The following is a 13,378-nucleotide window of genomic DNA, read 5'->3' as shown; positions in this document are numbered from 1 at the left end:
GGATTTTCCAGGCAAGAGTACTGGAGTGGGGTGCCATTGCCTTCTCCGCTCTGTAGTATGATCATACGTTATTTTTCTCTGTTTTCCAAATTCCTTACAGACATCACACATTGTTTTTCTAGGAAGAAAATGTTTGTATATGAAAAAATTTCAGCTTCAGCATCACCATTTCTGCACCACTTTCCTTACATGCACTTATATAATTGGGAACTCCCTGTTCCATGCTGAAATGGAGAAATAACTGCATTTTGAATGCAGTGATACAGGAGACACAGGTTTGATCCCTGGGTCAGGAAGACGCCCCTGGAGAAGGAAATGGTGACCCACTCCAGTATTCTCGCCTGGGAAATCCCATGGACAGAGGAGCCTTGTGGGCTACAGTCCATGGGGTAGCAAAAAGTCAGACACAACTTAGTGACTAAATGACAATAAAAAAGGTGACGCCACATAGGACTTGTCCATTCCATGTCTGCCTCTTTCTATCTGTGAGCTCCTCAGAGGAAGTCATCATACCTTACTAATCCTTGCTTCCTGTGAACCTAGACCAAAGATAAGCTCATGCTGCTGTGGCTATTTAGTCACTAAGTCGTGTCTGATGCTTTTTCGACCCTACGGACTATAGCCCGCCAGGCTCCTCTGACCATGGGATTTCCCAGGCAACAATACTAGAGTGGGTTGCCATTTCCTTCTCCAGGGGATCTTCCCAACCCTGCAATCAAATCCACGTCTCCTGCTTGGACAAAGGCAGATTCTCTACCACTGAGCCACCTGGGAAGCCTGGACAAGCTCATAGTTTTCATCTAATCAGTGTTTGCCGCATAAAAGAAGGAATGAGTGAATGAATGAATTTAAGACTTAATAGGGACTTCCCTGGTGATCTAGTAGCTAAGACTGTGCTTTCAGTGCAGGGAACCTGGGTTTGATCCCTGGTCGGGGAGCTAGATCTGGCGTGCTGCAACTAAGACCTGGTACACCCAAATAAATAAATAAATATATATTTTTAAAAAGACTTAGTAAATGGAAATGACTTGACAAAACAACACTAAGAGAATTGTTCATTCAAATAATCAGTGACAATAAAATTTAAGTTCCATTTGAATTCACAGAAGATAGAAGAAGATAGAAATCAGAGAGAGAACCATTTTTCAGCAAAGACCGTCAAAAAGGAAAAAAAAAAGCCTATGGCTAAAACACATACACACACAGCTCAACATAATGGAATATCACAGCCTACTGATCTTCCAATATATTCCAATACCCAGAATCTGTTTTAGACTGGAATATTTATCTAGTAACAATATCCCATTACAGCAACTCAGTTATTTTACATGTTTGGAGTTGCATATACATAAACTGAACAGATACTTATTACTAGTTTAATCAGCAATGGCTGGTTGACTCCTTACTAAAGGAAAAATAAAAAAAAAGCTATAGGATAGATGATTGCTATGGTTTATACAAATTCAATTTAGTTTATTCATAAAACTAGTGAAATATAGCCAGGATATTAATTTACAGTTGTATTTCTCTGGAGATAGAGCTGGTTTGAATCCCATCTCTGTCTTTTAAGATCTGGGTGATCTTGGGCAAGTTATTTGACCTTTCTAAGGCTCAGTTTTCTTACATATAAAATGGGATAATAAAAACATGAGTCTAATGAGGTTATTGTAAAGAACAAAATGAGAGAAAGCATGGCATTCAAAACAGATCTCAATCTGATGCCTGTTTCCATCCAGACCTGGACCTTTTGTACATAAGCCAGTCTTTCTTTTTATCATGTGCCATGAGGTATACTAGACGCTACAAATATTATCTCGTTTCATCCGCATAGTATTTGTTATGAGGAGGCACTTTTTTTTTTACTTTATAATCCTTTTTATTTCTATCTTATTGATAGTAATGTCCCCTCTTTCATTTCTGATTTTAGTTATTCAAGTCATTTCTCTTTCTCTCTCTCCTTTTATTGAATTAAGCTAAAGGTTTGTCAATTTTGTTAATTTTTATTTATTTTTTAATTGAAGTATAATTGCTTTACAATATTGTGTTACTTTTAGTTAATCTTTTTGAAGAAACAACTATTGGTTATGTTGACTTTCTCTCCTGTTTTTCTATTTTATCATATTTTTCCACTTTAAAAATGAGGACACTGATGCCCAGTTTTAATGTTATTGTCTGAATCAAGATTCAAACTAGACTGTCTGGTTCCAAAAGCTAATCTCATTAACTGTTTTGAAAAGAAGGTACTAAGTTCTGGTTTGCACCGATCTTCAACTCATAAGAAAATTCAGTTTACAAGTTTGCTATGCCACAGCACATTACTTCACATGCTATGGCTTGAATTTTATTCCCTGGTAGTCACACTTAAGTACCCTCCTATTTCTTTTCTTATTAAATACTTCAAGCTTGAATTTCAGTATAGACATAATTATAACCCTAAGCTATGTACTACCACCCAGCCTTGTCAAATACTAAAATTCCATCATATTTGCTTCAGATCTTTTCTTTCTAGAATTAAACATTATACGATATAAGTAGATTTTGCCATGAATTTCCTCCTAATTCCAAAAAGATAACTTTCTTTTAAAGATAGGATTATCTTTAAAAGATTATTATATTATATTTAAAAGATTATCTTTTAAATTAAAAGATAATTTCCTTCTAATTCCAAAAACATACTCTCCTAAATGCCCTTGCATGTTTTTCTGTTTCTAATACATGTTTGCATCCATAAACAATATATAGTACTGTTTTGCCTGTTTAAAACTTTGTTTAAATATCTCATTGTAGACATCCATCTGAAGCCTGCTTATTTTGCTGAATGTTTCAGATAATTTACCACTTTGATAGAACTAGTTTATATTCTCTCATTTTAACATTTAGATAGTATTTCATCATATATTTATATTCTAACTTAATCATTAATATTGATGGACATTTGAGCTATTTCCAAATTGTGCTAATACAAATAATGGTGTGATGCATATTGTTACACTCTTGGGCTACATATTGTGGTTTCTCTACTGACTTGCTAGGCCAAAGAGTATATGCCTCCTCAAAGATATCTGAGATGTGGCAAACTGCTCTCCAAGGTAGCAAGAGCAATTTACACTAGTTCATATCATTACCAACATTGGGTATTGCCAGACTGTAACAGTTTTTCAACCTGGTGGATATAAAATAATTCATATTTTAATATGCATTTCTCTAATTACTAGTGAGATTAGACATTATTTTTCTTTTTTATATTTTTACATGAGTTTTTTCCTTCTGCTTTTTATATGCCTTTATTTTTTTCTATTGAGTTGTTACAAGAAGGAAACAACATACGCTAAACAAATAAGAAAGCAAAACACCTAGTATGCCTGATGGTCATTCGGGCTATGGGGCTGAATCACTTTTCTAACTTTTTTATTTAGTACTGGGGTATAGCCAGTTAACAATGTTGTGATAGTTTCAGGTGAGCAGCAAAGGGACTGAGCCATACATATGCATGTATCCATGCTCCCCCAAACTTTATGGGAGTTTACTCTTCAGTAGGGTCATTAGGGAAAACCTTACCAGTAAGATGACATTTAGGTAAGTGTGGGTGCAACCAATGGGAAGCAACAGAAAAATGGTAAAATTATAACATCTGATCAAGACATGCAGTGGTACTCAGTATATTCTATACTAGTTTGCATGTTTTTACAGTTATATATGTTCCAATTGTTTTTCCTAACCAAAGTTTATCTTCCTATTTTGTTTATAGTGACATATAAAATGTTTTAAATTTTAATATAAAAAAACATATTAGTATTTCCATTTTTTGTTTTATTAAATAAAACTCTGCCAACACTGGATCATAAAGATAGTCTTCTATAGTTATTTTTAAAATGATGCCTTTTGCATTTAATCCATTTGGAACTGATATTCTTTATATGGGGGCTTCCCTAGTGGCTTAGACAGTAAAGAATCTGCCTGCAATGTAGGAGACCTGGGTTTGATCCCTGGGTGGGGAAGATACCCTGGAGAAGGAAATGGCAACCCACTTCAGTATTCTTGCCTGGAGAATTCCATGGACAGAGGAGCCTGGTGGGCCTCAGTCCATGGGATAGCAAAGAGTCAGACACAACTGAGAGACTTCACTTTCTCTTTCTTTCTTTCGATGATTTCTGCATTGGTTTGTAATGATGCATCTATCATGCATTAATTTTATAATCAGTATAGTCTATTTCTGGGCTCTAGCTTTTGTTTCAGGGCTTCCCTGATAGCTCAGTTGGTAAAGAATCTGCTTGCAATGCAGGAAACCCTGGTTCTATTCCTGGTTCAGGAAGATCCCATGGAGAAGGGATAAATCTAACCACATGGACCACAGCCTTGGCTAACTCAGTGGAACTAAGTGATGCCATCTAGGGCCACCCAAGAAGGACAGGTTATGGTGGAGAATTCTGACAAAATGTGGTCCTTTGGATAAGGGAATGGCAAACCACTTCAGTATTCTTGCCTTGAGAACCCCATGAACAGTATAAAGGGAAAAAGATAGAACATTGAAAGATGAACTCCCCAGGTCAGTAGGTGCCCAATATGCTACTGGAGATCAGTGGAGAAATAACTCCAGAAAGAATGAAGGGATGGAGCCAAAGCAAAAACAATACGCAGTTGTGGATGTGACTGGTGATAGAAGCAAGGTTCGATGCTGTAAAGAGCAATATTGCATAGGAACCTGGAATGTTAGGTTCATGAATGAAGGTAAATTGGAAGTGGTCAAATAGGAGATGGCAAGAGTGAACGTCAGCATTCTAGGAATCAGCGAACTAAGATGGACTGGGGTGAATTTAACTCAGATGACCATTATATCTACTACTGTGGGCAAGAACCCCTTAGAAGAAATGGAGTAGCCATCATGGTCAACAAAAGAGTCCAAAATGCAGTACTTGGATGCAATCTCAAAAATGACAGAATGATCTCTGTTCATTTCCAAGGCAAACCATTCAATACCATTGTAATCAAAGTCTATGCCCCAGCCAGTATTGCTAAAGAAGCTGAAGTTGAATGGTTCTATAAAGACTTACAAGACCGTTTAGAACTAACACTCCCGAAAGATGTCCTTTTCATTATAGGGGACTGGAATGCAAAAGTAGGAAGTCAAGAAACACCTGGAGTAACAGGTAAATTTGGCCTTGGAGTACAGAATGAAGCAGGGCAAAGGCTAATAGAGTTTTGCCAAGAGAACGCAGTGGTCATAGTAAACACCCTCTTCCAACAATACAAAAGAAGAGTCTACATGTGGACATCACCAGATGGTCGACACCAAAATCAGATTGATTATATTCTTTGCAGTCAAAGATGGAGAAGCTCCATACAGTCAGCAAAAACAAGACTGGGAGCTGACTGTGGTTCAGATCATAAACTCCTTATTGCCAAATTCAGACTTAAATTGAAGAAAGTAGGGAAAATCACTAGACCATTTGGGTAGTACATAAATCAAATCCCTTACCGTTATACAGTGGAAGTGAGAAATAGATTTAAGAGACTAAATCTGATAGATAGAGTGCCTGATGAACTATGGACAGAGGTTCGTGACATTGTACAGGAGACAGGGATCAAGACCATCCCAAGAAAAAGAAATGCAAAAAAGCAAAATGGCTGTCTGAGGAGGCCTTACAAATAGCTGTGAAAAGCAGAAAAGTAAAAAGCAAAGGAGAAAAGGAAAGATATATCCTTTTGAATGCAGAGTTCCAAAGAATAGCAAGAAGAGAAAAGAAAGCCTTCCTCAGTGACCAGTGCAAAGAAATAGAGGAAAACAATAGAATGGGAAAGACTGGAGATCTCTTCAAAAAAATTAGAGATACCAAGGGAAGATTTCATGCAAAGATGGGCTCCATAAAGGACAGAAATGGTGTGGACCTACGGAAGATATTACAAAGTGATGGCAAGAATACACAGAACTGTACAAAAAAGATCTTCGCGACCAAGATAATCATGATGGTGTGATCACTCACCTAGAGCTAGACATTCTGGAATGTGAAGTCAAGTGGGCCTTAGAAAGCATCACTATGAACAAAGCTAGTGGAGGTGATGGAATTCCATTTGAGCTATTTCAAATCCTAAAAGATCATGCTGTGAAAGTGGTGCACTCAATATGCCAGCAAATTTGGAAAACTAAGCACAGGACTGGAAAAGGTCAGTTTTCATTCAAATCCCTAAGACAGGCAATGCCAAAGAATGCTCAAACTACCGCACAATTGCACTCATCTTTACACGCTAGTAAAGTAATGCTCAAAATTTTCCAAGCCAGGCTTCAGCAATACATGAAATTCCAAATGTTCAAGCTGGTTTTAGAAAAGGCAGAGGAACCAGAGATCAAATTGCCAACATCCGCTGGATCATCAAAAAAGCAAGGGGGTTCCAGAAAAATATCTATTTCTGCTTTATTGACTATGCCAATTAACTTTGACTATGTGATCACAATAAACTGTGGAAAATTCTGAAAGAGATGGGCATACCAGATCACCTGACCTGCCTCTTGAGAAACCTGTATGCAAGTCAGGAAGCAACAGTTAGAACTGGACATGGAACAACAGACTGGTTCCAAATAGGAAAATGAGTGCGTCAAGCCTGTATATTGTCACCCTACTTATTTAACTTATATGCAGAGTACATCATGAGAAACACTGGGCTGGATGAAGCACAAGCTGGAATCAAAATTGCCAGGAGAAATATCAATAACCTCAGAAATGCAGATGAAACCACCCTTATGGCAGAAAGTGAAGAAGAACTAAAGAGCCTATTGATGAATGTGAAAGAGGAGAGTGAAAAAGTTGGCTTAAAGTTCAACATTCAGAAAACTAAGATCATGGCATCTGGTCCCATCAACGTCTTGGCAAATAGGTGGGGAAACAATGGAAACAGTGGCTGACTATTTTTGGGGGCTCCAAAATCACTGCAGATGTTGACTGCAGCCATGAAATTAAAAGATGCTGGCTCCTTGGAAGGAAAGTTATGACCAACCTAGATAGCATATTAAAAAGCAGAGAGATTACTTTGCCAACAAAGGTCCATCTAGTCAAGGCTAAGGTTTTTCCAGTAGTCAGGTATGGTTGTGAGGGTTGGAGTATAAAGAAAGCTGAGCACCGAAGAATTGATGCTTTTGAACTGTGGTGTTGGAGAAGTCCCTGAAAGTCTGTTGGACTGCAAGGAGATCCAACCAGTCCATCCTAAAGGAGATCAGTCCTGAATGTTTATTGGACTGATTTAGATGCTGAAACTCCAATACTTTGGCCACCTGATGTGAAGAGCTGACTCATTTGAAAAGACCCTGATGCTGGGAAAGGTTAAAGGCAGGAGGAGAAGGGGACAACAGAGGATAAGATGGTTGGATGGCATCACCAACTCAATGAACATAAGTTTGGGTAAACTCTGGCAGTTGGTGATGGACAGGGAGGCCTGGCGTGCTGCAGTCCGTGGGGTCACAAAGAGTCAGACATGACTGAGTGACTGAACTGAACTGAGATTTTATTTTATTCATCTAGTTTTCTGTGCAGATAAACATCCACACTACCCTAATTGCTATATCTCACATTGTCACAGCTGGCAAGACCTATCCATCTGTTTATCTGCCTGTCTGTCCAGCCAGCCAGTCAGCCATCACCCATATATTCACCCACCCTTTATTATATTTCATAAATCTTTGTTGATATCCTAACTGTGCCAAACACTTGTTTGGTCACTGTGTATTTAATAACAACTGAACAGATACCCTGCCCTCCTGGAGCTTATACTCCAGAGGGTGGAGACAGACACTATGCAAATAAATGACACTGTGTAGGCCAGACAGTGGTAAGTGCCATGGAGAAACATGAAGCAGGGAAAGAGGATTTGGCACATGTTAACAGCCAATATAATACATAAACTGAAAAACCTAATGAGATAAAAATGAACTTATTTAAAATACATACCAGACATTTAGAGTTTACAATAAACATTTAAAATGCTCCTGCTTGGAATATAGCAGCAGTTTACAACTTCTGGTGAAGAACAAAGTGGTGGTCCTTGAAAATGCAGCCTATCCTGGCCAAGCTGTGACTGCATAGGAAGGTTTATTCTAGTCACCTGGGAAAAGAGGGCTGGGCACATATGCATTCTGTCTGATCTTTCATTGCAACCTGACTCAAGACACTGGTCTTGGACCAGAATGAGACCGCGGTTTGTCAGCTGGACAGTGGGGAAGCCTGGAAAAATTTCTGCTTCTGGAGATCTGCAAATAAGACCAGAGTGCTCATACCCAGCTCACCACCCCTCACCTGCTACCAATTACCAATGTTTTCACAAGTTGTCTGGAGACATGATTACAATTGAAACAGCACTATTTTCCCTCCCTCCCTTGCCTGGAAAATCCCATGGACGGAGGAGCCTGGAAGGCTGTGGTCCATGGGGTCGCTGAGGGTTGGGCACGACTGAGCGACTTCACTTTCACTTTTCACTTTCATGCACTGGAGTAGGAAATGGCAACCCACTCCAGTGTTCTTGCCTGGAGAATCCTAGGGACGGGGGAGCCTGGTGGGCTGCCGTCTCTGGGGTTGCACAGAGTTGGACACGACTGAAGTGACTTAGTAGCAGCTCAGTTCATAGAGTAAAAAAGCCAATGTACAATTGCATTTTAGAGTTTATTTATTTACTTTACCCCAGTTTTCAAACCTTGGGCAGTTATCACCTTTATTCAGTATAAAACTTAGGATATTTTCTTTTTAACATGATGAGCACTATAAAACTCTAGACAAGTTATTTCACCTTTCTAAACTTTGGTGTATACTCACCTTCAAACAGGATAATAATATCTAATTGCAGACTTGTTGTGACCATTAAGTATTATATTGAAAGACTTTAGTATAGTGATGGTATATGGCAGTCATGGAATAAATGGCAGGAATAAATAAATTCTTATCATTAGAACTGTTATACAAATAGTTCCAGGTATTTGCCAAAGATCTCTGATATTTGCCTGGGTCTAGAATCCCAGCCTCTTTGGGGCTGTTCCCATCTGAGCACATATTGACAGAAAGTAAATAATTTGATTTAGAATCTCAAGCCTCAGTTCTAGCCCCAGCACTTTATCATCACCAACATGTAAGAGCTGCTTGTGTCCCAGTGAGAGCCACAGCATGTAAATGGCATCAACATGTTAGGGGTAGCTCATTTGCATATCCCCCCAAACGCTGCAATATTTTGGATAGATGTTGCAGAGCTGGATGTACACTAGTTATAGCTAGGATCAATGCATTAGAGTTTGCTCATTTGCATATGTCTAATCATAGCAAAGGAAACACCCAAGGGGTCAGTATTACCTCTAGGGGAGCCAATCACAGTAGGGCTAGTTCCCTCTACCCCACTAGTGAGTCTGCACAGCTTCACTGCAGGGGCCCACTGACCCTCCCCTCTCCTCATTTTCCAGCCAGTCTCTGGCTAAAGGTCCGGAACTTGTTCTGAGAAGAACCCTCATTTCAGTTCAGTTGGTCAGTCATGTCTGACTCCTTGCAACCCCATGTACTGCAGCCTGCCAGGCTTCCCTGTCCATCACCAACTCCCAGAACTTATTCAAACTCATAGCCATTGAGTTGGTGATCCATCCAAACATCTCATCCTCTGTCATCCCCATCTTCACCTGCCTTCAATCTTTCCTAGCATTAGGGTCTTTTCAAATGAGTCAGTTCTTCGAATCAGGTGGCCAAAGTATTGGAGTTTCACCTTCAGCATCAGTCCTTCAAATGAATATTCAGGATTGGTTTCCTTTAGGATTGACTAGTTTGATCTCCTTGCAGTCCAAGGCACTCTTGAGAGTCTTCTCCAACACCATAGTTCAAAAGCATCAATTCTTTGGCACTCAGCTTTCTTTTTGGTCCAACTCTCACATCCATATATGACTGCTGGAAAAACCACAGCTTTGACTAGACAAACCTTTGTTAGCAAAGTCTCTGCTTTTTAATATGCTTTCTAGGTTGGTCACAGCTTTTCTTCCAAGGAGCAAGTGTCTTTTAATTTCATGAGTAAAGTCACCATCTGCAGTGATTTTGTAGCCCAAGAAAATAAGGTCCGTCATTGTTTCCATTGTTTCCCCATCTATTTGCCATGAAGTGATGAGACTGGATGCCGTGATCTTTTTTTGAATGTTGAGTTTTAAGCCAGATTTTTCACTTTCCTCTTTCACTTTCATCAAGAGGCTCTTTAGTTCTTCTTCACTTTCTGCCATCAGGGTGGTGTCATCTGCATATCTGAGGTTATTGATATTTCTCCTGGCAATCTTGATTCCAGCTTGTGCTTCATCTAATCCTGCATTTCACATGATGGACTCTGCATATAAGTTAAATAAGCAAGGTGACAATACACAGCCTTGAAGTACTGCTTTCCCAACTTGGAACCAGTCTGTTGTTCCATGTCTGGTTCTAACTGTTGCTTCTTGACCTGCATACAGATTTCTCAAGAGGCAGGTTGAACCCTCAGGCTAGATTCAACCCATAGTGACAGTTTATCAGCAGCCAGGAGAGTCAAAGCGTTCATACCCACAAGGGAACTAGGGGGCCAGCAGTGGTGCCACGTAAGGTGAGAGCACTATGACCTTTTACCTCTCCCCCAAATGAAAGTGTGTTGTTGTTGTTCAGTCATTCAGGCATGTCCAACTGTTTGTGACCCCGTGAACTGCAGCACACCAGGCTTCCCTGTCCTTCACTGTCTGTGTGTGTGTGTTAATAAGCATTCATAAGAAGGAAAGTTTAATCAAGAGAAGTTAAATATTTTGTGCTATATATTTATTTGCTATATTGAGTGATTCTATGACAAATATCAGTCACTGAAAAAGGTTATCTCTGGCTGGGTTCTGCTTGTTACACTGAAGACAGCAGACAGGGACTTCCCTGGTGGTCGAGTGGTTGACTTCGCCTTCCAGTGCCGGGGGTATGGGTTCAGTCCCTGGTCAGGGAACTAGGATCCCTTATGTCTTGTCACCCCCCAATAAAACTCCACAAAACACACACACACACAAAACAGATGCAATATTGTAACAAATTCAACTAAAAAGACTTTTAAAAGAGCAGATAAATATAGTATGGATCTTAAACCTCCAGTAGCTTTGGCAGACTGATTCATGTATTCATTTATCATCCATCTATCCATCCGTTCTTAAATGTTTATTGAACCCTATTATAGTCCAGATATAGTTCTCGACCCTGGTGATGCCATGGTGCTCATGGTCAAATGGGACTAGACAAGAAGCAATGACAAGAGACTAGGATTAATTCTCAGAGATAAGCACTCGCTGTTAAGAGAGCACAGGTGGGGTCTGCCTTAGAAGGAAGTGCATGTACTTCTCTTCAAAGTCCGTTTGAAAACCAGCGATTACAGACTTTGGCACTGCTGCCCTGTTTGTCCTAATTACTCTGGGGCTTCTAGCTTCTCTCTTACACTTGCTTCTGCATCTTGTAATGTTCCCATGTCTGCTGTCCCTCTGTCAATCTGTGTGCTGCTCCTCGCTCTGCGCTTGGTTTTGATGGGCTATGGGCTTTCTCAGGCGTGACTTTCAACACCTGTGTACATATAGCCTTTCCTCCTCCTCTGGAAATTCTCATTCTAAGTGTTTCAGATACTGAACTGGCCCAGTTCTGTTCTCTGGGAGCTGAACCCCCATCTGTTTAAGCCAAATAAAGCAGTCTACCCTGAGTGAATTCTAGGGAGGCTTCTGGGGGAAATTTCCTTTGCCCTATGACCTGACATCTCTAGATGCTCTCTGGAGGCACAAGTACCCAGGACAAGGCTGCCTACCATGAGTGTCTGATGGCTAAAATTAAGGGCAACAGGGCAGAAAGTGGATCTGCTGACACGACAGTTAGACAAGCTGGCACCGAGGTTGTAAAACACCCTTGGCGGAGCACACCAGTAAATTGTCCCACTAATTAGTTTATTATTTCATTTGAGAGATCAAATACATAAATAAAATTAATAAACCCTGTAAAATAAGTGCATCACTGGAAATAAAAGTGTTTCTCAGGTCATTGCTTTAAACACAGACATTACATGCTAGAATAATGTTAACACAAGAAAGCCAAATCATGCTGCCTTGCAGGCTAGAACGTACCAGCAGCTGGAGGTTAGGGGAGAGAGTGGGTGGTGAGCCAGGGAATGGGTCTCAAAACATGGAGGGTGTTCTCTACTCAGTCACTACTTACAATGTGACCTTGAACAAGTCAATTCCCTTCCCTCCTCCCACCAATGAGTTCATGTACTTATGAATTTAAAAAAAGGGGTTTGACTACTCCAGTTATGAAATTTCATCATTCTGGGAATCAAATGAAAACCACACCTGGATTACTATGATCTTAGTCAGTAAACAATGAGTAATAAAAATGAAATGAAAATATGAGAATCCATTATAATATTCCAATTTGGATTCAAAGAACTTGGAGCGATGGTAGATAATATCTGACCCTACACTGACCTAGCAAGGAAGGGGAAAAGGGGTCATTCTTTAAGGGTCTCTTATATACCAGAAACTATTTTAAAGATGGGCTTCCCTGCTGGCTCAGTGGTAAAGAATCTGCCTGCCAATATAAGAGACAAGGGTTTGATCCCTGGGTCAGGAAGATCCCCCGGAGAAGTAAACGGGAACTCACTCCAATATTCTTGCCTGGGAAATCCCATGGACAGAGAAGCTTGGTGGGCCACAGTCCATGGGGTTGCAAAAGAGTTGGACATGACCTCAGGGCTAAACAACAACAATGCTAAGGACATCACATATCAACACTGAATAATATAAGCTTAGAGGACAAACAAAATGTGGCCAGGTCCACAAAGAGAGCAGCAAGATTAGATTTCCTACTCCCTGGACAAAGGTTTTCCCAACAAGCTGTGTGTGATCGTCCAGGACTGGGACCCCAGGCCAGGTTTCTTGCTACCTGGCAGCTCACTGGACACTTGAGAGATGCCATGGGTGGTGGGCCCTGTGTCGGGCTCCTTTAGTGCATCACTCACACAGGTACAGATGACCATGAATAGTGGAGTACTGACGGACAGCCTAGGTCATGTGACGGCTCCTGGGCATCAAAAGATGAGACGTGTGCACAGATTCCCCTTTAGGACGAAAGCACTCACTCCCCAGGGACTGGGAGTGTTGCGCTCTAAGCTCTGACTGGTTATAGCTAAGTACGTGCTTCCCTACTGCCCTTGGCTGAAGACCATCTCCTCTCCCAGGAGCACTGTGCTGTCCCAGGGACAGCTTGCATTCAGCTTGAGGGGTGGATATAAGAAAGTCTGGCCTCTGATTCAATCTGACACCACTCTACAGGGCCAGGCTAGCTTCAGAGCTTCCCATGGAACTGGCTGAGGCCTTTGCTGTGCCTATGTCAGTTTAAAT

General features: G+C 40.5%; 1 protein-coding gene across 5 annotated transcripts in view; it reads right to left on the bottom strand.

Moving 5' to 3' along the window:
* The window catches only part of DAB1 (DAB adaptor protein 1), a 1,337,206-nt gene that overhangs the window by 710,267 nt on the left and 613,561 nt on the right, over positions 1 to 13,378 (bottom strand). The window lies entirely within an intron of this gene.

The sequence above is a fragment of the Bos javanicus genome, chromosome 3 (genome assembly GCF_032452875.1).
Source record: "Bos javanicus breed banteng chromosome 3, ARS-OSU_banteng_1.0, whole genome shotgun sequence".
In the NCBI taxonomy this organism is placed as follows: domain Eukaryota; kingdom Metazoa; phylum Chordata; class Mammalia; order Artiodactyla; family Bovidae; genus Bos; species Bos javanicus.
This window is presented reverse-complemented; position numbering and strand designations above follow the sequence as displayed.